The sequence below is a fragment of the Dendrobates tinctorius genome, unplaced genomic scaffold (assembly GCF_039654945.1).
Source record: "Dendrobates tinctorius isolate UK_male_01 unplaced genomic scaffold, ASM3965494v1 ptg000251l, whole genome shotgun sequence".
In the NCBI taxonomy this organism is placed as follows: domain Eukaryota; kingdom Metazoa; phylum Chordata; class Amphibia; order Anura; family Dendrobatidae; genus Dendrobates; species Dendrobates tinctorius.
This window is the reverse complement of record NW_027361918.1, coordinates 10,794,857-10,818,625: the sequence shown is the minus strand read 5'-3', so window position 1 is coordinate 10,818,625 and position 23,769 is coordinate 10,794,857. Positions and strand designations below refer to the sequence as shown.

The 23,769-nt window shown below is 40.9% G+C and overlaps 32 non-coding genes across 32 annotated transcripts; 22 read left to right on the top strand and 10 right to left on the bottom strand.

The window, feature by feature from the left end:
- Positions 1-325: 325 nt before the first annotated feature.
- Positions 326-398, top strand: TRNAA-AGC (transfer RNA alanine (anticodon AGC)). The gene has a single exon. It is a non-coding gene; the product is annotated as a tRNA-Ala (tRNA).
- Positions 399-506: 108 nt separating this feature from the next.
- On the top strand, positions 507-592 carry TRNAY-GUA (transfer RNA tyrosine (anticodon GUA)). Its single transcript is given in 2 exon segments — positions 507-543; positions 557-592. It is a non-coding gene; the product is annotated as a tRNA-Tyr (tRNA).
- Positions 593-815: 223 nt separating this feature from the next.
- Positions 816-889, bottom strand: TRNAN-GUU (transfer RNA asparagine (anticodon GUU)). Its single transcript has one exon. It is a non-coding gene; the product is annotated as a tRNA-Asn (tRNA).
- Positions 890-2,630: 1,741 nt separating this feature from the next.
- On the top strand, positions 2,631-2,703 carry TRNAA-AGC (transfer RNA alanine (anticodon AGC)). The gene has a single exon. It is a non-coding gene; the product is annotated as a tRNA-Ala (tRNA).
- A 108-nt stretch (positions 2,704-2,811) lies between these two features.
- On the top strand, positions 2,812-2,897 carry TRNAY-GUA (transfer RNA tyrosine (anticodon GUA)). Its single transcript is given in 2 exon segments — positions 2,812-2,848; positions 2,862-2,897. It is a non-coding gene; the product is annotated as a tRNA-Tyr (tRNA).
- A 223-nt stretch (positions 2,898-3,120) lies between these two features.
- On the bottom strand, positions 3,121-3,194 carry TRNAN-GUU (transfer RNA asparagine (anticodon GUU)). The gene has a single exon. It is a non-coding gene; the product is annotated as a tRNA-Asn (tRNA).
- A 1,732-nt stretch (positions 3,195-4,926) lies between these two features.
- On the top strand, positions 4,927-4,999 carry TRNAA-AGC (transfer RNA alanine (anticodon AGC)). Its single transcript has one exon. It is a non-coding gene; the product is annotated as a tRNA-Ala (tRNA).
- Positions 5,000-5,107: 108 nt separating this feature from the next.
- On the top strand, positions 5,108-5,193 carry TRNAY-GUA (transfer RNA tyrosine (anticodon GUA)). Its single transcript is given in 2 exon segments — positions 5,108-5,144; positions 5,158-5,193. It is a non-coding gene; the product is annotated as a tRNA-Tyr (tRNA).
- Positions 5,194-5,416: 223 nt separating this feature from the next.
- TRNAN-GUU (transfer RNA asparagine (anticodon GUU)) lies at positions 5,417-5,490 on the bottom strand. The gene has a single exon. It is a non-coding gene; the product is annotated as a tRNA-Asn (tRNA).
- Positions 5,491-7,222: 1,732 nt separating this feature from the next.
- On the top strand, positions 7,223-7,295 carry TRNAA-AGC (transfer RNA alanine (anticodon AGC)). The gene has a single exon. It is a non-coding gene; the product is annotated as a tRNA-Ala (tRNA).
- Positions 7,296-7,403: 108 nt separating this feature from the next.
- Positions 7,404-7,489, top strand: TRNAY-GUA (transfer RNA tyrosine (anticodon GUA)). Its single transcript is given in 2 exon segments — positions 7,404-7,440; positions 7,454-7,489. It is a non-coding gene; the product is annotated as a tRNA-Tyr (tRNA).
- A 223-nt stretch (positions 7,490-7,712) lies between these two features.
- TRNAN-GUU (transfer RNA asparagine (anticodon GUU)) lies at positions 7,713-7,786 on the bottom strand. Its single transcript has one exon. It is a non-coding gene; the product is annotated as a tRNA-Asn (tRNA).
- A 1,732-nt stretch (positions 7,787-9,518) lies between these two features.
- TRNAA-AGC (transfer RNA alanine (anticodon AGC)) lies at positions 9,519-9,591 on the top strand. Its single transcript has one exon. It is a non-coding gene; the product is annotated as a tRNA-Ala (tRNA).
- A 108-nt stretch (positions 9,592-9,699) lies between these two features.
- TRNAY-GUA (transfer RNA tyrosine (anticodon GUA)) lies at positions 9,700-9,785 on the top strand. The gene is given in 2 exon segments: positions 9,700-9,736; positions 9,750-9,785. It is a non-coding gene; the product is annotated as a tRNA-Tyr (tRNA).
- A 223-nt stretch (positions 9,786-10,008) lies between these two features.
- On the bottom strand, positions 10,009-10,082 carry TRNAN-GUU (transfer RNA asparagine (anticodon GUU)). The gene has a single exon. It is a non-coding gene; the product is annotated as a tRNA-Asn (tRNA).
- A 1,732-nt stretch (positions 10,083-11,814) lies between these two features.
- TRNAA-AGC (transfer RNA alanine (anticodon AGC)) lies at positions 11,815-11,887 on the top strand. The gene has a single exon. It is a non-coding gene; the product is annotated as a tRNA-Ala (tRNA).
- Positions 11,888-11,995: 108 nt separating this feature from the next.
- On the top strand, positions 11,996-12,081 carry TRNAY-GUA (transfer RNA tyrosine (anticodon GUA)). The gene is given in 2 exon segments: positions 11,996-12,032; positions 12,046-12,081. It is a non-coding gene; the product is annotated as a tRNA-Tyr (tRNA).
- Positions 12,082-12,304: 223 nt separating this feature from the next.
- TRNAN-GUU (transfer RNA asparagine (anticodon GUU)) lies at positions 12,305-12,378 on the bottom strand. The gene has a single exon. It is a non-coding gene; the product is annotated as a tRNA-Asn (tRNA).
- A 1,732-nt stretch (positions 12,379-14,110) lies between these two features.
- TRNAA-AGC (transfer RNA alanine (anticodon AGC)) lies at positions 14,111-14,183 on the top strand. The gene has a single exon. It is a non-coding gene; the product is annotated as a tRNA-Ala (tRNA).
- Positions 14,184-14,291: 108 nt separating this feature from the next.
- On the top strand, positions 14,292-14,377 carry TRNAY-GUA (transfer RNA tyrosine (anticodon GUA)). The gene is given in 2 exon segments: positions 14,292-14,328; positions 14,342-14,377. It is a non-coding gene; the product is annotated as a tRNA-Tyr (tRNA).
- A 223-nt stretch (positions 14,378-14,600) lies between these two features.
- Positions 14,601-14,674, bottom strand: TRNAN-GUU (transfer RNA asparagine (anticodon GUU)). The gene has a single exon. It is a non-coding gene; the product is annotated as a tRNA-Asn (tRNA).
- A 1,741-nt stretch (positions 14,675-16,415) lies between these two features.
- On the top strand, positions 16,416-16,488 carry TRNAA-AGC (transfer RNA alanine (anticodon AGC)). The gene has a single exon. It is a non-coding gene; the product is annotated as a tRNA-Ala (tRNA).
- Positions 16,489-16,596: 108 nt separating this feature from the next.
- On the top strand, positions 16,597-16,682 carry TRNAY-GUA (transfer RNA tyrosine (anticodon GUA)). Its single transcript is given in 2 exon segments — positions 16,597-16,633; positions 16,647-16,682. It is a non-coding gene; the product is annotated as a tRNA-Tyr (tRNA).
- Positions 16,683-16,905: 223 nt separating this feature from the next.
- Positions 16,906-16,979, bottom strand: TRNAN-GUU (transfer RNA asparagine (anticodon GUU)). The gene has a single exon. It is a non-coding gene; the product is annotated as a tRNA-Asn (tRNA).
- A 1,732-nt stretch (positions 16,980-18,711) lies between these two features.
- Positions 18,712-18,784, top strand: TRNAA-AGC (transfer RNA alanine (anticodon AGC)). Its single transcript has one exon. It is a non-coding gene; the product is annotated as a tRNA-Ala (tRNA).
- Positions 18,785-18,892: 108 nt separating this feature from the next.
- On the top strand, positions 18,893-18,978 carry TRNAY-GUA (transfer RNA tyrosine (anticodon GUA)). The gene is given in 2 exon segments: positions 18,893-18,929; positions 18,943-18,978. It is a non-coding gene; the product is annotated as a tRNA-Tyr (tRNA).
- Positions 18,979-19,201: 223 nt separating this feature from the next.
- TRNAN-GUU (transfer RNA asparagine (anticodon GUU)) lies at positions 19,202-19,275 on the bottom strand. The gene has a single exon. It is a non-coding gene; the product is annotated as a tRNA-Asn (tRNA).
- A 1,741-nt stretch (positions 19,276-21,016) lies between these two features.
- TRNAA-AGC (transfer RNA alanine (anticodon AGC)) lies at positions 21,017-21,089 on the top strand. Its single transcript has one exon. It is a non-coding gene; the product is annotated as a tRNA-Ala (tRNA).
- Positions 21,090-21,197: 108 nt separating this feature from the next.
- TRNAY-GUA (transfer RNA tyrosine (anticodon GUA)) lies at positions 21,198-21,283 on the top strand. The gene is given in 2 exon segments: positions 21,198-21,234; positions 21,248-21,283. It is a non-coding gene; the product is annotated as a tRNA-Tyr (tRNA).
- Positions 21,284-21,506: 223 nt separating this feature from the next.
- Positions 21,507-21,580, bottom strand: TRNAN-GUU (transfer RNA asparagine (anticodon GUU)). Its single transcript has one exon. It is a non-coding gene; the product is annotated as a tRNA-Asn (tRNA).
- Positions 21,581-23,312: 1,732 nt separating this feature from the next.
- On the top strand, positions 23,313-23,385 carry TRNAA-AGC (transfer RNA alanine (anticodon AGC)). Its single transcript has one exon. It is a non-coding gene; the product is annotated as a tRNA-Ala (tRNA).
- A 108-nt stretch (positions 23,386-23,493) lies between these two features.
- On the top strand, positions 23,494-23,579 carry TRNAY-GUA (transfer RNA tyrosine (anticodon GUA)). Its single transcript is given in 2 exon segments — positions 23,494-23,530; positions 23,544-23,579. It is a non-coding gene; the product is annotated as a tRNA-Tyr (tRNA).
- Positions 23,580-23,769: the final 190 nt, after the last annotated feature.

The following is a 23,769-nucleotide window of genomic DNA, read 5'->3' as shown; positions in this document are numbered from 1 at the left end:
TTTCTATATTCAAACCAAACCATAAAAGGTCAATCTTTTTGCTTGGGATTGTGCTGCATTACAACTTTTTTCTACAAACTAGGTAAGTTTTTTTTACTCCCCCAGTCTGGTTCTCTACATACATAGAAATGGTTTGCTAGAAAATTGCCTGACTGTATTTGTAGGCCATAATTCACATTGTGAACTACGTAGATGTTCTTCAAATATGGGAGAAAGGAATCTGTACTTAAAAAAAAAAAAAAAAAAAGCACTCAATGGCACATTTGACTATAAGTAAACTGTGACATGGTGTGGCGTGAAACTGATAATGGCGTTCGTCGGGCATGGGGGATTAGCTCAAGTGGTAGAGCGCTCGCTTAGCATGCGAGAGGTAGCGGGATCGATGCCCGCATTCTCCAATACAATCTTTGGATTCCTTTTTCAGTTGGCCGAGTGAATTGTTTATGCCACCTGCTCGTGGCACACACGTCCAAACCTTGAAGACTTTCAACAATGGCTAAATCAAGCCTTCGATAGCTCAGCTGGTAGAGCGGAGGACTGTAGATCTAAATTAGCAATCCTTAGGTCGCTGGTTCAATTCCGGCTCGAAGGAAGTTTTGTGTATTCTATCAGATGTTTTCAACCTTCTGGCAAATACCAGACAGCTATGCTCTTTCTGGACATGTAGACAGAAACACAACCGGAAAGTTTTTTCTCCAGTTTGCCTTGTGAATTCAAAACTTAGGCAGCAACAGTGCTTTTACTTTATGGAGATGCTGAGCACCAATGTGAAAACGTCTTCAACTGTAGCATGCTACCCAAGCAAAAGGAACCAACGTCCCTGGGTGGACTCGAACCACCAACCTTTCGGTTAACAGCCGAACGCGCTAACCGATTGCGCCACAGAGACACAAACGCCTGCCGAACTTTCGTCTAACAGCCGGACGCACCCACCAGTTTTAACCGGAACCTTAAACAATGGTCAGACACCATTTCCTCTAATGATTTTCAACAATAATATGACACAAGAAAGCAAAAAAAAACAAAGAAACAATTGCAGAACCCCAGGAGTACTCTAGTCGCCAACAAATATGTAATGGCTGAAAATTTACATGTCATCGACCTGAACACAAACAGTCATTAGAATTTTACTCTGTACATCTGTTAACACAAGCAGAGTGGCGCAGCGGAAGCGTGCTGGGCCCATAACCCAGAGGTCGATGGATCGAAGCCATCCTCTGCTAAATTGTGCTGCATTGCATCTTTTTCTACAAACTAGCTAAGTTTTTTTCACTTCCCCATTTTGGTTCTCTATATACAGAGAAATGGTTTGCTAGAAAATTGCTCGACTGTATTTGTAGACCATAATTCACATTGTGAAACCCAGCGGTCAATGGATTGAAACCAACCTCTGCTAAATAGTTGTGTTTTATAAACTTCATCATTGCATATCAACTGAACTTTTCTGTCAACAGCAAACGTGTCTCGGATCAAAAACACTAGTCAAAATCCTAAATCCCAGTACAACTCGTGCCAAAGGACCAGAAGGAGATTCGCGACCTCTCAGCATTTTCTATATTCAAACCAAACCATAAAAGATCAATCTTTTCGCTTGGGATTGTGCTGCATTACAACTTTTTTCTACAAACTAGGTAAGTTTTTTTTCATTCCCCCAGTTTGGTTCTCTATATACAGAGAAATGGTTTACTAGAAAATTGCTCGACTGTATTTGTAGGCCATAATTCACATTGTGAAACCCAGCGGTCGATGGATCGAAACCAACCTCTGCTAAATAGTTGTGTTTTATAAACTTCATCATTGCATATCAACTGAACTTTTCTGTCAACAGCAAACGTGTCTCGGATCAAAAACACTAGTCAAAATCCTAAATCCCAGTACAACTCGTGCCAAAGGACCAGAAGGAGATTCGCGACCTCTCAGCATTTTCTATATTCAAACCAAACCATAAAAGGTCAATCTTTTTGCTTGGGATTGTGCTGCATTACAACTTTTTTCTACAAACTAGGTAAGTTTTTTTTACTCCCCCAGTCTGGTTCTCTACATACATAGAAATGGTTTGCTAGAAAATTGCCCGACTGTATTTGTAGGCCATAATTCACATTGTGAAACCCAGCGGTCGATGGATCGAAACCAACCTCTGCTAAATAGTTGTGATTTATAAACTTCATCATTGCATATCAACTGAACTTTTCTGTCAACAGCAAACGTGTCTCGGATCAAAAACACTAGTCAAAATCCTAAATCCCAGTACAACTCGTGCCAAAGGACCAGAAGGAGATTCGCGACCTCTCAGCATTTTCTATAATCAAACCAAACCATAAAAGGTCAATCTTTTTGCTTGGGATTGTGCTGCATTACAACTTTTTTCTACAAACTAGGTAAGTTTTTTTTACTCCCCCAGTCTGGTTCTCTACATACGTAGAAATGGTTTGCTAGAAAATTGCTCGACTTTATTTGTAGGCCATAATTCACATTGTGAACTCCGTAGATGTTCTTCAAATATGGGAGAAAGGAATCTGTACTTAAAAAAAAAAAAAAAAAAAAAAAAAAAAGCACTCAATGGCACATTTGACTATAAGTAAACTGTGACATGGTGTGGCGTGAAACTGATAATGGCGTTCGTCGGGCATGGGGGATTAGCTCAAGTGGTAGAGCGCTCGCTTAGCATGCGAGAGGTAGCGGGATCGATGCCCGCATTCTCCAATACAATCTTTGGATTCCTTTTTCAGTTGGCCGAGTGAATTGTTTATGCCACCTGCTCGTGGCACACACGTCCAAACCTTGAAGACTTTCAACAATGGCTAAATCAAGCCTTCGATAGCTCAGCTGGTAGAGCGGAGGACTGTAGATCTAAATTAGCAATCCTTAGGTCGCTGGTTCAATTCCGGCTCGAAGGAAGTTTTGTGTATTCTATCAGATGTTTTCAACCTTCTGGCAAATACCAGACAGCTATGCTCTTTATGGACATGTAGACAGAAACACAACCGGAAAGTTTTTTCTCCAGTTTGCCTTGTGAATTCAAAACTTAGGCAGCAACAGTGCTTTTACTTTATGGAGATGCTGAGCACCAATGTGAAAACGTCTTCAACTGTAGCATGCTACCCAAGCAAAAGGAACCAACGTCCCTGGGTGGACTCGAACCACCAACCTTTCGGTTAACAGCCGAACGCGCTAACCGATTGCGCCACAGAGACACAAACGCCTGCCGAACTTTCGTCTAACAGCCGGACGCACCCACCAGTTTTAACCGGAACCTTAAACAATGGTCAGACACCATTTCCTCTAATGATTTTCAACAATAATATGACACAAGAAAGCAAAAAAAAACAAAGAAACAATTGCAGAACCCCAGGAGTACTCTAGTCGCCAACAAATATGTAATGGCTGAAAATTTACATGTCATCGACCTGAACACAAACAGTCATTAGAATTTTACTCTGTACATCTGTTAACACAAGCAGAGTGGCGCAGCGGAAGCGTGCTGGGCCCATAACCCAGAGGTCGATGGATCGAATCCATCCTCTGCTAAATTGTGCTGCATTGCATCTTTTTCTACAAACTAGCTAAGTTTTTTTCACTTCCCCATTTTGGTTCTCTATATACAGAGAAATGGTTTGCTAGAAAATTGCTCGACTGTATTTGTAGACCATAATTCACATTGTGAAACCCAGCGGTCAATGGATTGAAACCAACCTCTGCTAAATAGTTGTGTTTTATAAACTTCATCATTGCATATCAACTGAACTTTTCTGTCAACAGCAAACGTGTCTCGGATCAAAAACACTAGTCAAAATCCTAAATCCCAGTACAACTCGTGCCAAAGGACCAGAAGGAGATTCGCGACCTCTCAGCATTTTCTATATTCAAACCAAACCATAAAAGATCAATCTTTTCGCTTGGGATTGTGCTGCATTACAACTTTTTTCTACAAACTAGGTAAGTTTTTTTTCATTCCCCCAGTTTGGTTCTCTATATACAGAGAAATGGTTTACTAGAAAATTGCTCGACTGTATTTGTAGGCCATAATTCACATTGTGAAACCCAGCGGTCGATGGATCGAAACCAACCTCTGCTAAATAGTTGTGTTTTATAAACTTCATCATTGCATATCAACTGAACTTTTCTGTCAACAGCAAACGTGTCTCGGATCAAAAACACTAGTCAAAATCCTAAATCCCAGTACAACTCGTGCCAAAGGACCAGAAGGAGATTCGCGACCTCTCAGCATTTTCTGTATTCAAACCAAACCATAAAAGGTCAATCTTTTTGCTTGGGATTGTGCTGCATTACAACTTTTTTCTACAAACTAGGTAAGTTTTTTTTACTCCCCCAGTCTGGTTCTCTACATACATAGAAATGGTTTGCTAGAAAATTGCCCGACTGTATTTGTAGGCCATAATTCACATTGTGAAACCCAGCGGTCGATGGATCGAAACCAACCTCTGCTAAATAGTTGTGATTTATAAACTTCATCATTGCATATCAACTGAACTTTTCTGTCAACAGCAAACGTGTCTCGGATCAAAAACACTAGTCAAAATCCTAAATCCCAGTACAACTCGTGCCAAAGGACCAGAAGGAGATTCGCGACCTCTCAGCATTTTCTATATTCAAACCAAACCATAAAAGGTCAATCTTTTTGCTTGGGATTGTGCTGCATTACAACTTTTTTCTACAAACTAGGTAAGTTTTTTTTACTCCCCCAGTCTGGTTCTCTACATACATAGAAATGGTTTGCTAGAAAATTGCCTGACTGTATTTGTAGGCCATAATTCACATTGTGAACTACGTAGATGTTCTTCAAATATGGGAGAAAGGAATCTGTACTTAAAAAAAAAAAAAAAAAAAGCACTCAATGGCACATTTGACTATAAGTAAACTGTGACATGGTGTGGCGTGAAACTGATAATGGCGTTCGTCGGGCATGGGGGATTAGCTCAAGTGGTAGAGCGCTCGCTTAGCATGCGAGAGGTAGCGGGATCGATGCCCGCATTCTCCAATACAATCTTTGGATTCCTTTTTCAGTTGGCCGAGTGAATTGTTTATGCCACCTGCTCGTGGCACACACGTCCAAACCTTGAAGACTTTCAACAATGGCTAAATCAAGCCTTCGATAGCTCAGCTGGTAGAGCGGAGGACTGTAGATCTAAATTAGCAATCCTTAGGTCGCTGGTTCAATTCCGGCTCGAAGGAAGTTTTGTGTATTCTATCAGATGTTTTCAACCTTCTGGCAAATACCAGACAGCTATGCTCTTTCTGGACATGTAGACAGAAACACAACCGGAAAGTTTTTTCTCCAGTTTGCCTTGTGAATTCAAAACTTAGGCAGCAACAGTGCTTTTACTTTATGGAGATGCTGAGCACCAATGTGAAAACGTCTTCAACTGTAGCATGCTACCCAAGCAAAAGGAACCAACGTCCCTGGGTGGACTCGAACCACCAACCTTTCGGTTAACAGCCGAACGCGCTAACCGATTGCGCCACAGAGACACAAACGCCTGCCGAACTTTCGTCTAACAGCCGGACGCACCCACCAGTTTTAACCGGAACCTTAAACAATGGTCAGACACCATTTCCTCTAATGATTTTCAACAATAATATGACACAAGAAAGCAAAAAAAAACAAAGAAACAATTGCAGAACCCCAGGAGTACTCTAGTCGCCAACAAATATGTAATGGCTGAAAATTTACATGTCATCGACCTGAACACAAACAGTCATTAGAATTTTACTCTGTACATCTGTTAACACAAGCAGAGTGGCGCAGCGGAAGCGTGCTGGGCCCATAACCCAGAGGTCGATGGATCGAAGCCATCCTCTGCTAAATTGTGCTGCATTGCATCTTTTTCTACAAACTAGCTAAGTTTTTTTCACTTCCCCATTTTGGTTCTCTATATACAGAGAAATGGTTTGCTAGAAAATTGCTCGACTGTATTTGTAGACCATAATTCACATTGTGAAACCCAGCGGTCAATGGATTGAAACCAACCTCTGCTAAATAGTTGTGTTTTATAAACTTCATCATTGCATATCAACTGAACTTTTCTGTCAACAGCAAACGTGTCTCGGATCAAAAACACTAGTCAAAATCCTAAATCCCAGTACAACTCGTGCCAAAGGACCAGAAGGAGATTCGCGACCTCTCAGCATTTTCTATATTCAAACCAAACCATAAAAGATCAATCTTTTCGCTTGGGATTGTGCTGCATTACAACTTTTTTCTACAAACTAGGTAAGTTTTTTTTCATTCCCCCAGTTTGGTTCTCTATATACAGAGAAATGGTTTACTAGAAAATTGCTCGACTGTATTTGTAGGCCATAATTCACATTGTGAAACCCAGCGGTCGATGGATCGAAACCAACCTCTGCTAAATAGTTGTGTTTTATAAACTTCATCATTGCATATCAACTGAACTTTTCTGTCAACAGCAAACGTGTCTCGGATCAAAAACACTAGTCAAAATCCTAAATCCCAGTACAACTCGTGCCAAAGGACCAGAAGGAGATTCGCGACCTCTCAGCATTTTCTATATTCAAACCAAACCATAAAAGGTCAATCTTTTTGCTTGGGATTGTGCTGCATTACAACTTTTTTCTACAAACTAGGTAAGTTTTTTTTACTCCCCCAGTCTGGTTCTCTACATACATAGAAATGGTTTGCTAGAAAATTGCCCGACTGTATTTGTAGGCCATAATTCACATTGTGAAACCCAGCGGTCGATGGATCGAAACCAACCTCTGCTAAATAGTTGTGATTTATAAACTTCATCATTGCATATCAACTGAACTTTTCTGTCAACAGCAAACGTGTCTCGGATCAAAAACACTAGTCAAAATCCTAAATCCCAGTACAACTCGTGCCAAAGGACCAGAAGGAGATTCGCGACCTCTCAGCATTTTCTATATTCAAACCAAACCATAAAAGGTCAATCTTTTTGCTTGGGATTGTGCTGCATTACAACTTTTTTCTACAAACTAGGTAAGTTTTTTTTACTCCCCCAGTCTGGTTCTCTACATACATAGAAATGGTTTGCTAGAAAATTGCCCGACTGTATTTGTAGGCCATAATTCACATTGTGAACTACGTAGATGTTCTTCAAATATGGGAGAAAGGAATCTGTACTTAAAAAAAAAAAAAAAAAAAGCACTCAATGGCACATTTGACTATAAGTAAACTGTGACATGGTGTGGCGTGAAACTGATAATGGCGTTCGTCGGGCATGGGGGATTAGCTCAAGTGGTAGAGCGCTCGCTTAGCATGCGAGAGGTAGCGGGATCGATGCCCGCATTCTCCAATACAATCTTTGGATTCCTTTTTCAGTTGGCCGAGTGAATTGTTTATGCCACCTGCTCGTGGCACACACGTCCAAACCTTGAAGACTTTCAACAATGGCTAAATCAAGCCTTCGATAGCTCAGCTGGTAGAGCGGAGGACTGTAGATCTAAATTAGCAATCCTTAGGTCGCTGGTTCAATTCCGGCTCGAAGGAAGTTTTGTGTATTCTATCAGATGTTTTCAACCTTCTGGCAAATACCAGACAGCTATGCTCTTTCTGGACATGTAGACAGAAACACAACCGGAAAGTTTTTTCTCCAGTTTGCCTTGTGAATTCAAAACTTAGGCAGCAACAGTGCTTTTACTTTATGGAGATGCTGAGCACCAATGTGAAAACATCTTCAACTGTAGCATGCTACCCAAGCAAAAGGAACCAACGTCCCTGGGTGGACTCGAACCACCAACCTTTCGGTTAACAGCCGAACGCGCTAACCGATTGCGCCACAGAGACACAAACGCCTGCCGAACTTTCGTCTAACAGCCGGACGCACCCACCAGTTTTAACCGGAACCTTAAACAATGGTCAGACACCATTTCCTCTAATGATTTTCAACAATAATATGACACAAGAAAGCAAAAAAAAACAAAGAAACAATTGCAGAACCCCAGGAGTACTCTAGTCGCCAACAAATATGTAATGGCTGAAAATTTACATGTCATCGACCTGAACACAAACAGTCATTAGAATTTTACTCTGTACATCTGTTAACACAAGCAGAGTGGCGCAGCGGAAGCGTGCTGGGCCCATAACCCAGAGGTCGATGGATCGAAGCCATCCTCTGCTAAATTGTGCTGCATTGCATCTTTTTCTACAAACTAGCTAAGTTTTTTTCACTTCCCCATTTTGGTTCTCTATATACAGAGAAATGGTTTGCTAGAAAATTGCTCGACTGTATTTGTAGACCATAATTCACATTGTGAAACCCAGCGGTCAATGGATTGAAACCAACCTCTGCTAAATAGTTGTGTTTTATAAACTTCATCATTGCATATCAACTGAACTTTTCTGTCAACAGCAAACGTGTCTCGGATCAAAAACACTAGTCAAAATCCTAAATCCCAGTACAACTCGTGCCAAAGGACCAGAAGGAGATTCGCGACCTCTCAGCATTTTCTATATTCAAACCAAACCATAAAAGATCAATCTTTTCGCTTGGGATTGTGCTGCATTACAACTTTTTTCTACAAACTAGGTAAGTTTTTTTTCATTCCCCCAGTTTGGTTCTCTATATACAGAGAAATGGTTTACTAGAAAATTGCTCGACTGTATTTGTAGGCCATAATTCACATTGTGAAACCCAGCGGTCGATGGATCGAAACCAACCTCTGCTAAATAGTTGTGTTTTATAAACTTCATCATTGCATATCAACTGAACTTTTCTGTCAACAGCAAACGTGTCTCGGATCAAAAACACTAGTCAAAATCCTAAATCCCAGTACAACTCGTGCCAAAGGACCAGAAGGAGATTCGCGACCTCTCAGCATTTTCTATATTCAAACCAAACCATAAAAGGTCAATCTTTTTGCTTGGGATTGTGCTGCATTACAACTTTTTTCTACAAACTAGGTAAGTTTTTTTTACTCCCCCAGTCTGGTTCTCTACATACATAGAAATGGTTTGCTAGAAAATTGCCCGACTGTATTTGTAGGCCATAATTCACATTGTGAAACCCAGCGGTCGATGGATCGAAACCAACCTCTGCTAAATAGTTGTGATTTATAAACTTCATCATTGCATATCAACTGAACTTTTCTGTCAACAGCAAACGTGTCTCGGATCAAAAACACTAGTCAAAATCCTAAATCCCAGTACAACTCGTGCCAAAGGACCAGAAGGAGATTCGCGACCTCTCAGCATTTTCTATATTCAAACCAAACCATAAAAGGTCAATCTTTTTGCTTGGGATTGTGCTGCATTACAACTTTTTTCTACAAACTAGGTAAGTTTTTTTTACTCCCCCAGTCTGGTTCTCTACATACATAGAAATGGTTTGCTAGAAAATTGCCCGACTGTATTTGTAGGCCATAATTCACATTGTGAACTACGTAGATGTTCTTCAAATATGGGAGAAAGGAATCTGTACTTAAAAAAAAAAAAAAAAAAAGCACTCAATGGCACATTTGACTATAAGTAAACTGTGACATGGTGTGGCGTGAAACTGATAATGGCGTTCGTCGGGCATGGGGGATTAGCTCAAGTGGTAGAGCGCTCGCTTAGCATGCGAGAGGTAGCGGGATCGATGCCCGCATTCTCCAATACAATCTTTGGATTCCTTTTTCAGTTGGCCGAGTGAATTGTTTATGCCACCTGCTCGTGGCACACACGTCCAAACCTTGAAGACTTTCAACAATGGCTAAATCAAGCCTTCGATAGCTCAGCTGGTAGAGCGGAGGACTGTAGATCTAAATTAGCAATCCTTAGGTCGCTGGTTCAATTCCGGCTCGAAGGAAGTTTTGTGTATTCTATCAGATGTTTTCAACCTTCTGGCAAATACCAGACAGCTATGCTCTTTCTGGACATGTAGACAGAAACACAACCGGAAAGTTTTTTCTCCAGTTTGCCTTGTGAATTCAAAACTTAGGCAGCAACAGTGCTTTTACTTTATGGAGATGCTGAGCACCAATGTGAAAACGTCTTCAACTGTAGCATGCTACCCAAGCAAAAGGAACCAACGTCCCTGGGTGGACTCGAACCACCAACCTTTCGGTTAACAGCCGAACGCGCTAACCGATTGCGCCACAGAGACACAAACGCCTGCCGAACTTTCGTCTAACAGCCGGACGCACCCACCAGTTTTAACCGGAACCTTAAACAATGGTCAGACACCATTTCCTCTAATGATTTTCAACAATAATATGACACAAGAAAGCAAAAAAAAACAAAGAAACAATTGCAGAACCCCAGGAGTACTCTAGTCGCCAACAAATATGTAATGGCTGAAAATTTACATGTCATCGACCTGAACACAAACAGTCATTAGAATTTTACTCTGTACATCTGTTAACACAAGCAGAGTGGCGCAGCGGAAGCGTGCTGGGCCCATAACCCAGAGGTCGATGGATCGAAGCCATCCTCTGCTAAATTGTGCTGCATTGCATCTTTTTCTACAAACTAGCTAAGTTTTTTTCACTTCCCCATTTTGGTTCTCTATATACAGAGAAATGGTTTGCTAGAAAATTGCTCGACTGTATTTGTAGACCATAATTCACATTGTGAAACCCAGCGGTCAATGGATTGAAACCAACCTCTGCTAAATAGTTGTGTTTTATAAACTTCATCATTGCATATCAACTGAACTTTTCTGTCAACAGCAAACGTGTCTCGGATCAAAAACACTAGTCAAAATCCTAAATCCCAGTACAACTCGTGCCAAAGGACCAGAAGGAGATTCGCGACCTCTCAGCATTTTCTATATTCAAACCAAACCATAAAAGATCAATCTTTTCGCTTGGGATTGTGCTGCATTACAACTTTTTTCTACAAACTAGGTAAGTTTTTTTTCATTCCCCCAGTTTGGTTCTCTATATACAGAGAAATGGTTTACTAGAAAATTGCTCGACTGTATTTGTAGGCCATAATTCACATTGTGAAACCCAGCGGTCGATGGATCGAAACCAACCTCTGCTAAATAGTTGTGTTTTATAAACTTCATCATTGCATATCAACTGAACTTTTCTGTCAACAGCAAACGTGTCTCGGATCAAAAACACTAGTCAAAATCCTAAATCCCAGTACAACTCGTGCCAAAGGACCAGAAGGAGATTCGCGACCTCTCAGCATTTTCTATATTCAAACCAAACCATAAAAGGTCAATCTTTTTGCTTGGGATTGTGCTGCATTACAACTTTTTTCTACAAACTAGGTAAGTTTTTTTTACTCCCCCAGTCTGGTTCTCTACATACATAGAAATGGTTTGCTAGAAAATTGCCCGACTGTATTTGTAGGCCATAATTCACATTGTGAAACCCAGCGGTCGATGGATCGAAACCAACCTCTGCTAAATAGTTGTGATTTATAAACTTCATCATTGCATATCAACTGAACTTTTCTGTCAACAGCAAACGTGTCTCGGATCAAAAACACTAGTCAAAATCCTAAATCCCAGTACAACTCGTGCCAAAGGACCAGAAGGAGATTCGCGACCTCTCAGCATTTTCTATATTCAAACCAAACCATAAAAGGTCAATCTTTTTGCTTGGGATTGTGCTGCATTACAACTTTTTTCTACAAACTAGGTAAGTTTTTTTTACTCCCCCAGTCTGGTTCTCTACATACATAGAAATGGTTTGCTAGAAAATTGCCCGACTGTATTTGTAGGCCATAATTCACATTGTGAACTACGTAGATGTTCTTCAAATATGGGAGAAAGGAATCTGTACTTAAAAAAAAAAAAAAAAAAAGCACTCAATGGCACATTTGACTATAAGTAAACTGTGACATGGTGTGGCGTGAAACTGATAATGGCGTTCGTCGGGCATGGGGGATTAGCTCAAGTGGTAGAGCGCTCGCTTAGCATGCGAGAGGTAGCGGGATCGATGCCCGCATTCTCCAATACAATCTTTGGATTCCTTTTTCAGTTGGCCGAGTGAATTGTTTATGCCACCTGCTCGTGGCACACACGTCCAAACCTTGAAGACTTTCAACAATGGCTAAATCAAGCCTTCGATAGCTCAGCTGGTAGAGCGGAGGACTGTAGATCTAAATTAGCAATCCTTAGGTCGCTGGTTCAATTCCGGCTCGAAGGAAGTTTTGTGTATTCTATCAGATGTTTTCAACCTTCTGGCAAATACCAGACAGCTATGCTCTTTCTGGACATGTAGACAGAAACACAACCGGAAAGTTTTTTCTCCAGTTTGCCTTGTGAATTCAAAACTTAGGCAGCAACAGTGCTTTTACTTTATGGAGATGCTGAGCACCAATGTGAAAACGTCTTCAACTGTAGCATGCTACCCAAGCAAAAGGAACCAACGTCCCTGGGTGGACTCGAACCACCAACCTTTCGGTTAACAGCCGAACGCGCTAACCGATTGCGCCACAGAGACACAAACGCCTGCCGAACTTTCGTCTAACAGCCGGACGCACCCACCAGTTTTAACCGGAACCTTAAACAATGGTCAGACACCATTTCCTCTAATGATTTTCAACAATAATATGACACAAGAAAGCAAAAAAAAACAAAGAAACAATTGCAGAACCCCAGGAGTACTCTAGTCGCCAACAAATATGTAATGGCTGAAAATTTACATGTCATCGACCTGAACACAAACAGTCATTAGAATTTTACTCTGTACATCTGTTAACACAAGCAGAGTGGCGCAGCGGAAGCGTGCTGGGCCCATAACCCAGAGGTCGATGGATCGAATCCATCCTCTGCTAAATTGTGCTGCATTGCATCTTTTTCTACAAACTAGCTAAGTTTTTTTCACTTCCCCATTTTGGTTCTCTATATACAGAGAAATGGTTTGCTAGAAAATTGCTCGACTGTATTTGTAGACCATAATTCACATTGTGAAACCCAGCGGTCAATGGATTGAAACCAACCTCTGCTAAATAGTTGTGTTTTATAAACTTCATCATTGCATATCAACTGAACTTTTCTGTCAACAGCAAACGTGTCTCGGATCAAAAACACTAGTCAAAATCCTAAATCCCAGTACAACTCGTGCCAAAGGACCAGAAGGAGATTCGCGACCTCTCAGCATTTTCTATATTCAAACCAAACCATAAAAGATCAATCTTTTCGCTTGGGATTGTGCTGCATTACAACTTTTTTCTACAAACTAGGTAAGTTTTTTTTCATTCCCCCAGTTTGGTTCTCTATACACAGAGAAATGGTTTACTAGAAAATTGCTCGACTGTATTTGTAGGCCATAATTCACATTGTGAAACCCAGCGGTCGATGGATCGAAACCAACCTCTGCTAAATAGTTGTGTTTTATAAACTTCATCATTGCATATCAACTGAACTTTTCTGTCAACAGCAAACGTGTCTCGGATCAAAAACACTAGTCAAAATCCTAAATCCCAGTACAACTCGTGCCAAAGGACCAGAAGGAGATTCGCGACCTCTCAGCATTTTCTATATTCAAACCAAACCATAAAAGGTCAATCTTTTTGCTTGGGATTGTGCTGCATTACAACTTTTTTCTACAAACTAGGTAAGTTTTTTTTACTCCCCCAGTCTGGTTCTCTACATACATAGAAATGGTTTGCTAGAAAATTGCCCGACTGTATTTGTAGGCCATAATTCACATTGTGAAACCCAGCGGTCGATGGATCGAAACCAACCTCTGCTAAATAGTTGTGATTTATAAACTTCATCATTGCATATCAACTGAACTTTTCTGTCAACAGCAAACGTGTCTCGGATCAAAAACACTAGTCAAAATCCTAAATCCCAGTACAACTCGTGCCAAAGGACCAGAAGGAGATTCGCGACCTCTCAGCATTTTCTATATTCAAACCAAACCATAAAAGGTCAATCTTTTTGCTTGGGATTGTGCTGCATTACAACTTTTTTCTACAAACTAGGTAAGTTTTTTTTACTCCCCCAGTCTGGTTCTCTACATACATAGAAATGGTTTGCTAGAAAATTGCCCGACTGTATTTGTAGGCCATAATTCACATTGTGAACTACGTAGATGTTCTTCAAATATGGGAGAAAGGAATCTGTACTTAAAAAAAAAAAAAAAAAAAGCACTCAATGGCACATTTGACTATAAGTAAACTGTGACATGGTGTGGCGTGAAACTGATAATGGCGTTCGTCGGGCATGGGGGATTAGCTCAAGTGGTAGAGCGCTCGCTTAGCATGCGAGAGGTAGCGGGATCGATGCCCGCATTCTCCAATACAATCTTTGGATTCCTTTTTCAGTTGGCCGAGTGAATTGTTTATGCCACCTGCTCGTGGCACACACGTCCAAACCTTGAAGACTTTCAACAATGGCTAAATCAAGCCTTCGATAGCTCAGCTGGTAGAGCGGAGGACTGTAGATCTAAATTAGCAATCCTTAGGTCGCTGGTTCAATTCCGGCTCGAAGGAAGTTTTGTGTATTCTATCAGATGTTTTCAACCTTCTGGCAAATACCAGACAGCTATGCTCTTTCTGGACATGTAGACAGAAACACAACCGGAAAGTTTTTTCTCCAGTTTGCCTTGTGAATTCAAAACTTAGGCAGCAACAGTGCTTTTACTTTATGGAGATGCTGAGCACCAATGTGAAAACGTCTTCAACTGTAGCATGCTACCCAAGCAAAAGGAACCAACGTCCCTGGGTGGACTCGAACCACCAACCTTTCGGTTAACAGCCGAACGCGCTAACCGATTGCGCCACAGAGACACAAACGCCTGCCGAACTTTCGTCTAACAGCCGGACGCACCCACCAGTTTTAACCGGAACCTTAAACAATGGTCAGACACCATTTCCTCTAATGATTTTCAACAATAATATGACACAAGAAAGCAAAAAAAAACAAAGAAACAATTGCAGAACCCCAGGAGTACTCTAGTCGCCAACAAATATGTAATGGCTGAAAATTTACATGTCATCGACCTGAACACAAACAGTCATTAGAATTTTACTCTGTACATCTGTTAACACAAGCAGAGTGGCGCAGCGGAAGCGTGCTGGGCCCATAACCCAGAGGTCGATGGATCGAAGCCATCCTCTGCTAAATTGTGCTGCATTGCATCTTTTTCTACAAACTAGCTAAGTTTTTTTCACTTCCCCATTTTGGTTCTCTATATACAGAGAAATGGTTTGCTAGAAAATTGCTCGACTGTATTTGTAGACCATAATTCACATTGTGAAACCCAGCGGTCAATGGATTGAAACCAACCTCTGCTAAATAGTTGTGTTTTATAAACTTCATCATTGCATATCAACTGAACTTTTCTGTCAACAGCAAACGTGTCTCGGATCAAAAACACTAGTCAAAATCCTAAATCCCAGTACAACTCGTGCCAAAGGACCAGAAGGAGATTCGCGACCTCTCAGCATTTTCTATATTCAAACCAAACCATAAAAGATCAATCTTTTCGCTTGGGATTGTGCTGCATTACAACTTTTTTCTACAAACTAGGTAAGTTTTTTTTCATTCCCCCAGTTTGGTTCTCTATATACAGAGAAATGGTTTACTAGAAAATTGCTCGACTGTATTTGTAGGCCATAATTCACATTGTGAAACCCAGCGGTCGATGGATCGAAACCAACCTCTGCTAAATAGTTGTGTTTTATAAACTTCATCATTGCATATCAACTGAACTTTTCTGTCAACAGCAAACGTGTCTCGGATCAAAAACACTAGTCAAAATCCTAAATCCCAGTACAACTCGTGCCAAAGGACCAGAAGGAGATTCGCGACCTCTCAGCATTTTCTATATTCAAACCAAACCATAAAAGGTCAATCTTTTTGCTTGGGATTGTGCTGCATTACAACTTTTTTCTACAAACTAGGTAAGTTTTTTTTACTCCCCCAGTCTGGTTCTCTACATACATAGAAATGGTTTGCTAGAAAATTGCCCGACTGTATTTGTAGGCCATAATTCACATTGTGAAACCCAGCGGTCGATGGATCGAAACCAACCTCTGCTAAATAGTTGTGATTTATAAACTTCATCATTGCATATCAACTGAACTTTTCTGTCAACAGCAAACGTGTCTCGGATCAAAAACACTAGTCAAAATCCTAAATCCCAGTACAACTCGTGCCAAAGGACCAGAAGGAGATTCGCGACCTCTCAGCATTTTCTATAATCAAACCAAACCATAAAAGGTCAATCTTTTTGCTTGGGATTGTGCTGCATTACAACTTTTTTCTACAAACTAGGTAAGTTTTTTTTACTCCCCCAGTCTGGTTCTCTACATACGTAGAAATGGTTTGCTAGAAAATTGCTCGACTTTATTTGTAGGCCATAATTCACATTGTGAACTCCGTAGATGTTCTTCAAATATGGGAGAAAGGAATCTGTACTTAAAAAAAAAAAAAAAAAAAAAAAAAAAAGCACTCAATGGCACATTTGACTATAAGTAAACTGTGACATGGTGTGGCGTGAAACTGATAATGGCGTTCGTCGGGCATGGGGGATTAGCTCAAGTGGTAGAGCGCTCGCTTAGCATGCGAGAGGTAGCGGGATCGATGCCCGCATTCTCCAATACAATCTTTGGATTCCTTTTTCAGTTGGCCGAGTGAATTGTTTATGCCACCTGCTCGTGGCACACACGTCCAAACCTTGAAGACTTTCAACAATGGCTAAATCAAGCCTTCGATAGCTCAGCTGGTAGAGCGGAGGACTGTAGATCTAAATTAGCAATCCTTAGGTCGCTGGTTCAATTCCGGCTCGAAGGAAGTTTTGTGTATTCTATCAGATGTTTTCAACCTTCTGGCAAATACCAGACAGCTATGCTCTTTCTGGACATGTAGACAGAAACACAACCGGAAAGTTTTTTCTCCAGTTTGCCTTGTGAATTCAAAACTTAGGCAGCAACAGTGCTTTTACTTTATGGAGATGCTGAGCACCAATGTGAAAACGTCTTCAACTGTAGCATGCTACCCAAGCAAAAGGAACCAACGTCCCTGGGTGGACTCGAACCACCAACCTTTCGGTTAACAGCCGAACGCGCTAACCGATTGCGCCACAGAGACACAAACGCCTGCCAAACTTTCGTCTAACAGCCGGACGCACCCACCAGTTTTAACCGGAACCTTAAACAATGGTCAGACACCATTTCCTCTAATGATTTTCAACAATAATATGACACAAGAAAGCAAAAAAAAACAAAGAAACAATTGCAGAACCCCAGGAGTACTCTAGTCGCCAACAAATATGTAATGGCTGAAAATTTACATGTCATCGACCTGAACACAAACAGTCATTAGAATTTTACTCTGTACATCTGTTAACACAAGCAGAGTGGCGCAGCGGAAGCGTGCTGGGCCCATAACCCAGAGGTGGATGGATCGAAGCCATCCTCTGCTAAATTGTGCTGCATTGCATCTTTTTCTACAAACTAGCTAAGTTTTTTTCACTTCCCCATTTTGGTTCTCTATATACAGAGAAATGGTTTGCTAGAAAATTGCTCGACTGTATTTGTAGACCATAATTCACATTGTGAAACCCAGCGGTCAATGGATTGAAACCAACCTCTGCTAAATAGTTGTGTTTTATAAACTTCATCATTGCATATCAACTGAACTTTTCTGTCAACAGCAAACGTGTCTCGGATCAAAAACACTAGTCAAAATCCTAAATCCCAGTACAACTCGTGCCAAAGGACCAGAAGGAGATTCGCGACCTCTCAGCATTTTCTATATTCAAACCAAACCATAAAAGATCAATCTTTTCGCTTGGGATTGTGCTGCATTACAACTTTTTTCTACAAACTAGGTAAGTTTTTTTTCATTCCCCCAGTTTGGTTCTCTATATACAGAGAAATGGTTTACTAGAAAATTGCTCGACTGTATTTGTAGGCCATAATTCACATTGTGAAACCCAGCGGTCGATGGATCGAAACCAACCTCTGCTAAATAGTTGTGTTTTATAAACTTCATCATTGCATATCAACTGAACTTTTCTGTCAACAGCAAACGTGTCTCGGATCAAAAACACTAGTCAAAATCCTAAATCCCAGTACAACTCGTGCCAAAGGACCAGAAGGAGATTCGCGACCTCTCAGCATTTTCTATATTCAAACCAAACCATAAAAGGTCAATCTTTTTGCTTGGGATTGTGCTGCATTACAACTTTTTTCTACAAACTAGGTAAGTTTTTTTTACTCCCCCAGTCTGGTTCTCTACATACATAGAAATGGTTTGCTAGAAAATTGCCCGACTGTATTTGTAGGCCATAATTCACATTGTGAAACCCAGCGGTCGATGGATCGAAACCAACCTCTGCTAAATAGTTGTGATTTATAAACTTCATCATTGCATATCAACTGAACTTTTCTGTCAACAGCAAACGTGTCTCGGATCAAAAACACTAGTCAAAATCCTAAATCCCAGTACAACTCGTGCCAAAGGACCAGAAGGAGATTCGCGACCTCTCAGCATTTTCTATATTCAAACCAAACCATAAAAGGTCAATCTTTTTGCTTGGGATTGTGCTGCATTACAACTTTTTTCTACAAACTAGGTAAGTTTTTTTTACTCCCCCAGTCTGGTTCTCTACATACATAGAAATGGTTTGCTAGAAAATTGCCCGACTGTATTTGTAGGCCATAATTCACATTGTGAACTACGTAGATGTTCTTCAAATATGGGAGAAAGGAATCTGTACTTAAAAAAAAAAAAAAAAAAAGCACTCAATGGCACATTTGACTATAAGTAAACTGTGACATGGTGTGGCGTGAAACTGATAATGGCGTTCGTCGGGCATGGGGGATTAGCTCAAGTGGTAGAGCGCTCGCTTAGCATGCGAGAGGTAGCGGGATCGATGCCCGCATTCTCCAATACAATCTTTGGATTCCTTTTTCAGTTGGCCGAGTGAATTGTTTATGCCACCTGCTCGTGGCACACACGTCCAAACCTTGAAGACTTTCAACAATGGCTAAATCAAGCCTTCGATAGCTCAGCTGGTAGAGCGGAGGACTGTAGATCTAAATTAGCAATCCTTAGGTCGCTGGTTCAATTCCGGCTCGAAGGAAGTTTTGTGTATTCTATCAGATGTTTTCAACCTTCTGGCAAATACCAGACAGCTATGCTCTTTCTGGACATGTAGACAGAAACACAACCGGAAAGTTTTTTCTCCAGTTTGCCTTGTGAATTCAAAACTTAGGCAGCAACAGTGCTTTTACTTTATGGAGATGCTGAGCACCAATGTGAAAACGTCTTCAACTGTAGCATGCTACCCAAGCAAAAGGAACCAACGTCCCTGGGTGGACTCGAACCACCAACCTTTCGGTTAACAGCCGAACGCGCTAACCGATTGCGCCACAGAGACACAAACGCCTGCCGAACTTTCGTCTAACAGCCGGACGCACCCACCAGTTTTAACCGGAACCTTAAACAATGGTCAGACACCATTTCCTCTAATGATTTTCAACAATAATATGACACAAGAAAGCAAAAAAAAACAAAGAAACAATTGCAGAACCCCAGGAGTACTCTAGTCGCCAACAAATATGTAATGGCTGAAAATTTACATGTCATCGACCTGAACACAAACAGTCATTAGAATTTTACTCTGTACATCTGTTAACACAAGCAGAGTGGCGCAGCGGAAGCGTGCTGGGCCCATAACCCAGAGGTCGATGGATCGAAGCCATCCTCTGCTAAATTGTGCTGCATTGCATCTTTTTCTACAAACTAGCTAAGTTTTTTTCACTTCCCCATTTTGGTTCTCTATATACAGAGAAATGGTTTGCTAGAAAATTGCTCGACTGTATTTGTAGACCATAATTCACATTGTGAAACCCAGCGGTCAATGGATTGAAACCAACCTCTGCTAAATAGTTGTGTTTTATAAACTTCATCATTGCATATCAACTGAACTTTTCTGTCAACAGCAAACGTGTCTCGGATCAAAAACACTAGTCAAAATCCTAAATCCCAGTACAACTCGTGCCAAAGGACCAGAAGGAGATTCGCGACCTCTCAGCATTTTCTATATTCAAACCAAACCATAAAAGATCAATCTTTTCGCTTGGGATTGTGCTGCATTACAACTTTTTTCTACAAACTAGGTAAGTTTTTTTTCATTCCCCCAGTTTGGTTCTCTATATACAGAGAAATGGTTTACTAGAAAATTGCTCGACTGTATTTGTAGGCCATAATTCACATTGTGAAACCCAGCGGTCGATGGATCGAAACCAACCTCTGCTAAATAGTTGTGTTTTATAAACTTCATCATTGCATATCAACTGAACTTTTCTGTCAACAGCAAACGTGTCTCGGATCAAAAACACTAGTCAAAATCCTAAATCCCAGTACAACTCGTGCCAAAGGACCAGAAGGAGATTCGCGACCTCTCAGCATTTTCTATATTCAAACCAAACCATAAAAGGTCAATCTTTTTGCTTGGGATTGTGCTGCATTACAACTTTTTTCTACAAACTAGGTAAGTTTTTTTTACTCCCCCAGTCTGGTTCTCTACATACATAGAAATGGTTTGCTAGAAAATTGCCCGACTGTATTTGTAGGCCATAATTCACATTGTGAAACCCAGCGGTCGATGGATCGAAACCAACCTCTGCTAAATAGTTGTGATTTATAAACTTCATCATTGCATATCAACTGAACTTTTCTGTCAACAGCAAACGTGTCTCGGATCAAAAACACTAGTCAAAATCCTAAATCCCAGTACAACTCGTGCCAAAGGACCAGAAGGAGATTCGCGACCTCTCAGCATTTTCTATAATCAAACCAAACCATAAAAGGTCAATCTTTTTGCTTGGGATTGTGCTGCATTACAACTTTTTTCTACAAACTAGGTAAGTTTTTTTTACTCCCCCAGTCTGGTTCTCTACATACGTAGAAATGGTTTGCTAGAAAATTGCTCGACTTTATTTGTAGGCCATAATTCACATTGTGAACTCCGTAGATGTTCTTCAAATATGGGAGAAAGGAATCTGTACTTAAAAAAAAAAAAAAAAAAAAAAAAAAAAGCACTCAATGGCACATTTGACTATAAGTAAACTGTGACATGGTGTGGCGTGAAACTGATAATGGCGTTCGTCGGGCATGGGGGATTAGCTCAAGTGGTAGAGCGCTCGCTTAGCATGCGAGAGGTAGCGGGATCGATGCCCGCATTCTCCAATACAATCTTTGGATTCCTTTTTCAGTTGGCCGAGTGAATTGTTTATGCCACCTGCTCGTGGCACACACGTCCAAACCTTGAAGACTTTCAACAATGGCTAAATCAAGCCTTCGATAGCTCAGCTGGTAGAGCGGAGGACTGTAGATCTAAATTAGCAATCCTTAGGTCGCTGGTTCAATTCCGGCTCGAAGGAAGTTTTGTGTATTCTATCAGATGTTTTCAACCTTCTGGCAAATACCAGACAGCTATGCTCTTTCTGGACATGTAGACAGAAACACAACCGGAAAGTTTTTTCTCCAGTTTGCCTTGTGAATTCAAAACTTAGGCAGCAACAGTGCTTTTACTTTATGGAGATGCTGAGCACCAATGTGAAAACGTCTTCAACTGTAGCATGCTACCCAAGCAAAAGGAACCAACGTCCCTGGGTGGACTCGAACCACCAACCTTTCGGTTAACAGCCGAACGCGCTAACCGATTGCGCCACAGAGACACAAACGCCTGCCGAACTTTCGTCTAACAGCCGGACGCACCCACCAGTTTTAACCGGAACCTTAAACAATGGTCAGACACCATTTCCTCTAATGATTTTCAACAATAATATGACACAAGAAAGCAAAAAAAAACAAAGAAACAATTGCAGAACCCCAGGAGTACTCTAGTCGCCAACAAATATGTAATGGCTGAAAATTTACATGTCATCGACCTGAACACAAACAGTCATTAGAATTTTACTCTGTACATCTGTTAACACAAGCAGAGTGGCGCAGCGGAAGCGTGCTGGGCCCATAACCCAGAGGTGGATGGATCGAAGCCATCCTCTGCTAAATTGTGCTGCATTGCATCTTTTTCTACAAACTAGCTAAGTTTTTTTCACTTCCCCATTTTGGTTCTCTATATACAGAGAAATGGTTTGCTAGAAAATTGCTCGACTGTATTTGTAGACCATAATTCACATTGTGAAACCCAGCGGTCAATGGATTGAAACCAACCTCTGCTAAATAGTTGTGTTTTATAAACTTCATCATTGCATATCAACTGAACTTTTCTGTCAACAGCAAACGTGTCTCGGATCAAAAACACTAGTCAAAATCCTAAATCCCAGTACAACTCGTGCCAAAGGACCAGAAGGAGATTCGCGACCTCTCAGCATTTTCTATATTCAAACCAAACCATAAAAGATCAATCTTTTCGCTTGGGATTGTGCTGCATTACAACTTTTTTCTACAAACTAGGTAAGTTTTTTTTCATTCCCCCAGTTTGGTTCTCTATATACAGAGAAATGGTTTACTAGAAAATTGCTCGACTGTATTTGTAGGCCATAATTCACATTGTGAAACCCAGCGGTCGATGGATCGAAACCAACCTCTGCTAAATAGTTGTGTTTTATAAACTTCATCATTGCATATCAACTGAACTTTTCTGTCAACAGCAAACGTGTCTCGGATCAAAAACACTAGTCAAAATCCTAAATCCCAGTACAACTCGTGCCAAAGGACCAGAAGGAGATTCGCGACCTCTCAGCATTTTCTATATTCAAACCAAACCATAAAAGGTCAATCTTTTTGCTTGGGATTGTGCTGCATTACAACTTTTTTCTACAAACTAGGTAAGTTTTTTTTACTCCCCCAGTCTGGTTCTCTACATACATAGAAATGGTTTGCTAGAAAATTGCCCGACTGTATTTGTAGGCCATAATTCACATTGTGAAACCCAGCGGTCGATGGATCGAAACCAACCTCTGCTAAATAGTTGTGATTTATAAACTTCATCATTGCATATCAACTGAACTTTTCTGTCAACAGCAAACGTGTCTCGGATCAAAAACACTAGTCAAAATCCTAAATCCCAGTACAACTCGTGCCAAAGGACCAGAAGGAGATTCGCGACCTCTCAGCATTTTCTATATTCAAACCAAACCATAAAAGGTCAATCTTTTTGCTTGGGATTGTGCTGCATTACAACTTTTTTCTACAAACTAGGTAAGTTTTTTTTACTCCCCCAGTCTGGTTCTCTACATACATAGAAATGGTTTGCTAGAAAATTGCCCGACTGTATTTGTAGGCCATAATTCACATTGTGAACTACGTAGATGTTCTTCAAATATGGGAGAAAGGAATCTGTACTTAAAAAAAAAAAAAAAAAAAGCACTCAATGGCACATTTGACTATAAGTAAACTGTGACATGGTGTGGCGTGAAACTGATAATGGCGTTCGTCGGGCATGGGGGATTAGCTCAAGTGGTAGAGCGCTCGCTTAGCATGCGAGAGGTAGCGGGATCGATGCCCGCATTCTCCAATACAATCTTTGGATTCCTTTTTCAGTTGGCCGAGTGAATTGTTTATGCCACCTGCTCGTGGCACACACGTCCAAACCTTGAAGACTTTCAACAATGGCTAAATCAAGCCTTCGATAGCTCAGCTGGTAGAGCGGAGGACTGTAGATCTAAATTAGCAATCCTTAGGTCGCTGGTTCAATTCCGGCTCGAAGGAAGTTTTGTGTATTCTATCAGATGTTTTCAACCTTCTGGCAAATACCAGACAGCTATGCTCTTTCTGGACATGTAGACAGAAACACAACCGGAAAGTTTTTTCTCCAGTTTGCCTTGTGAATTCAAAACTTAGGCAGCAACAGTGCTTTTACTTTATGGAGATGCTGAGCACCAATGTGAAAACGTCTTCA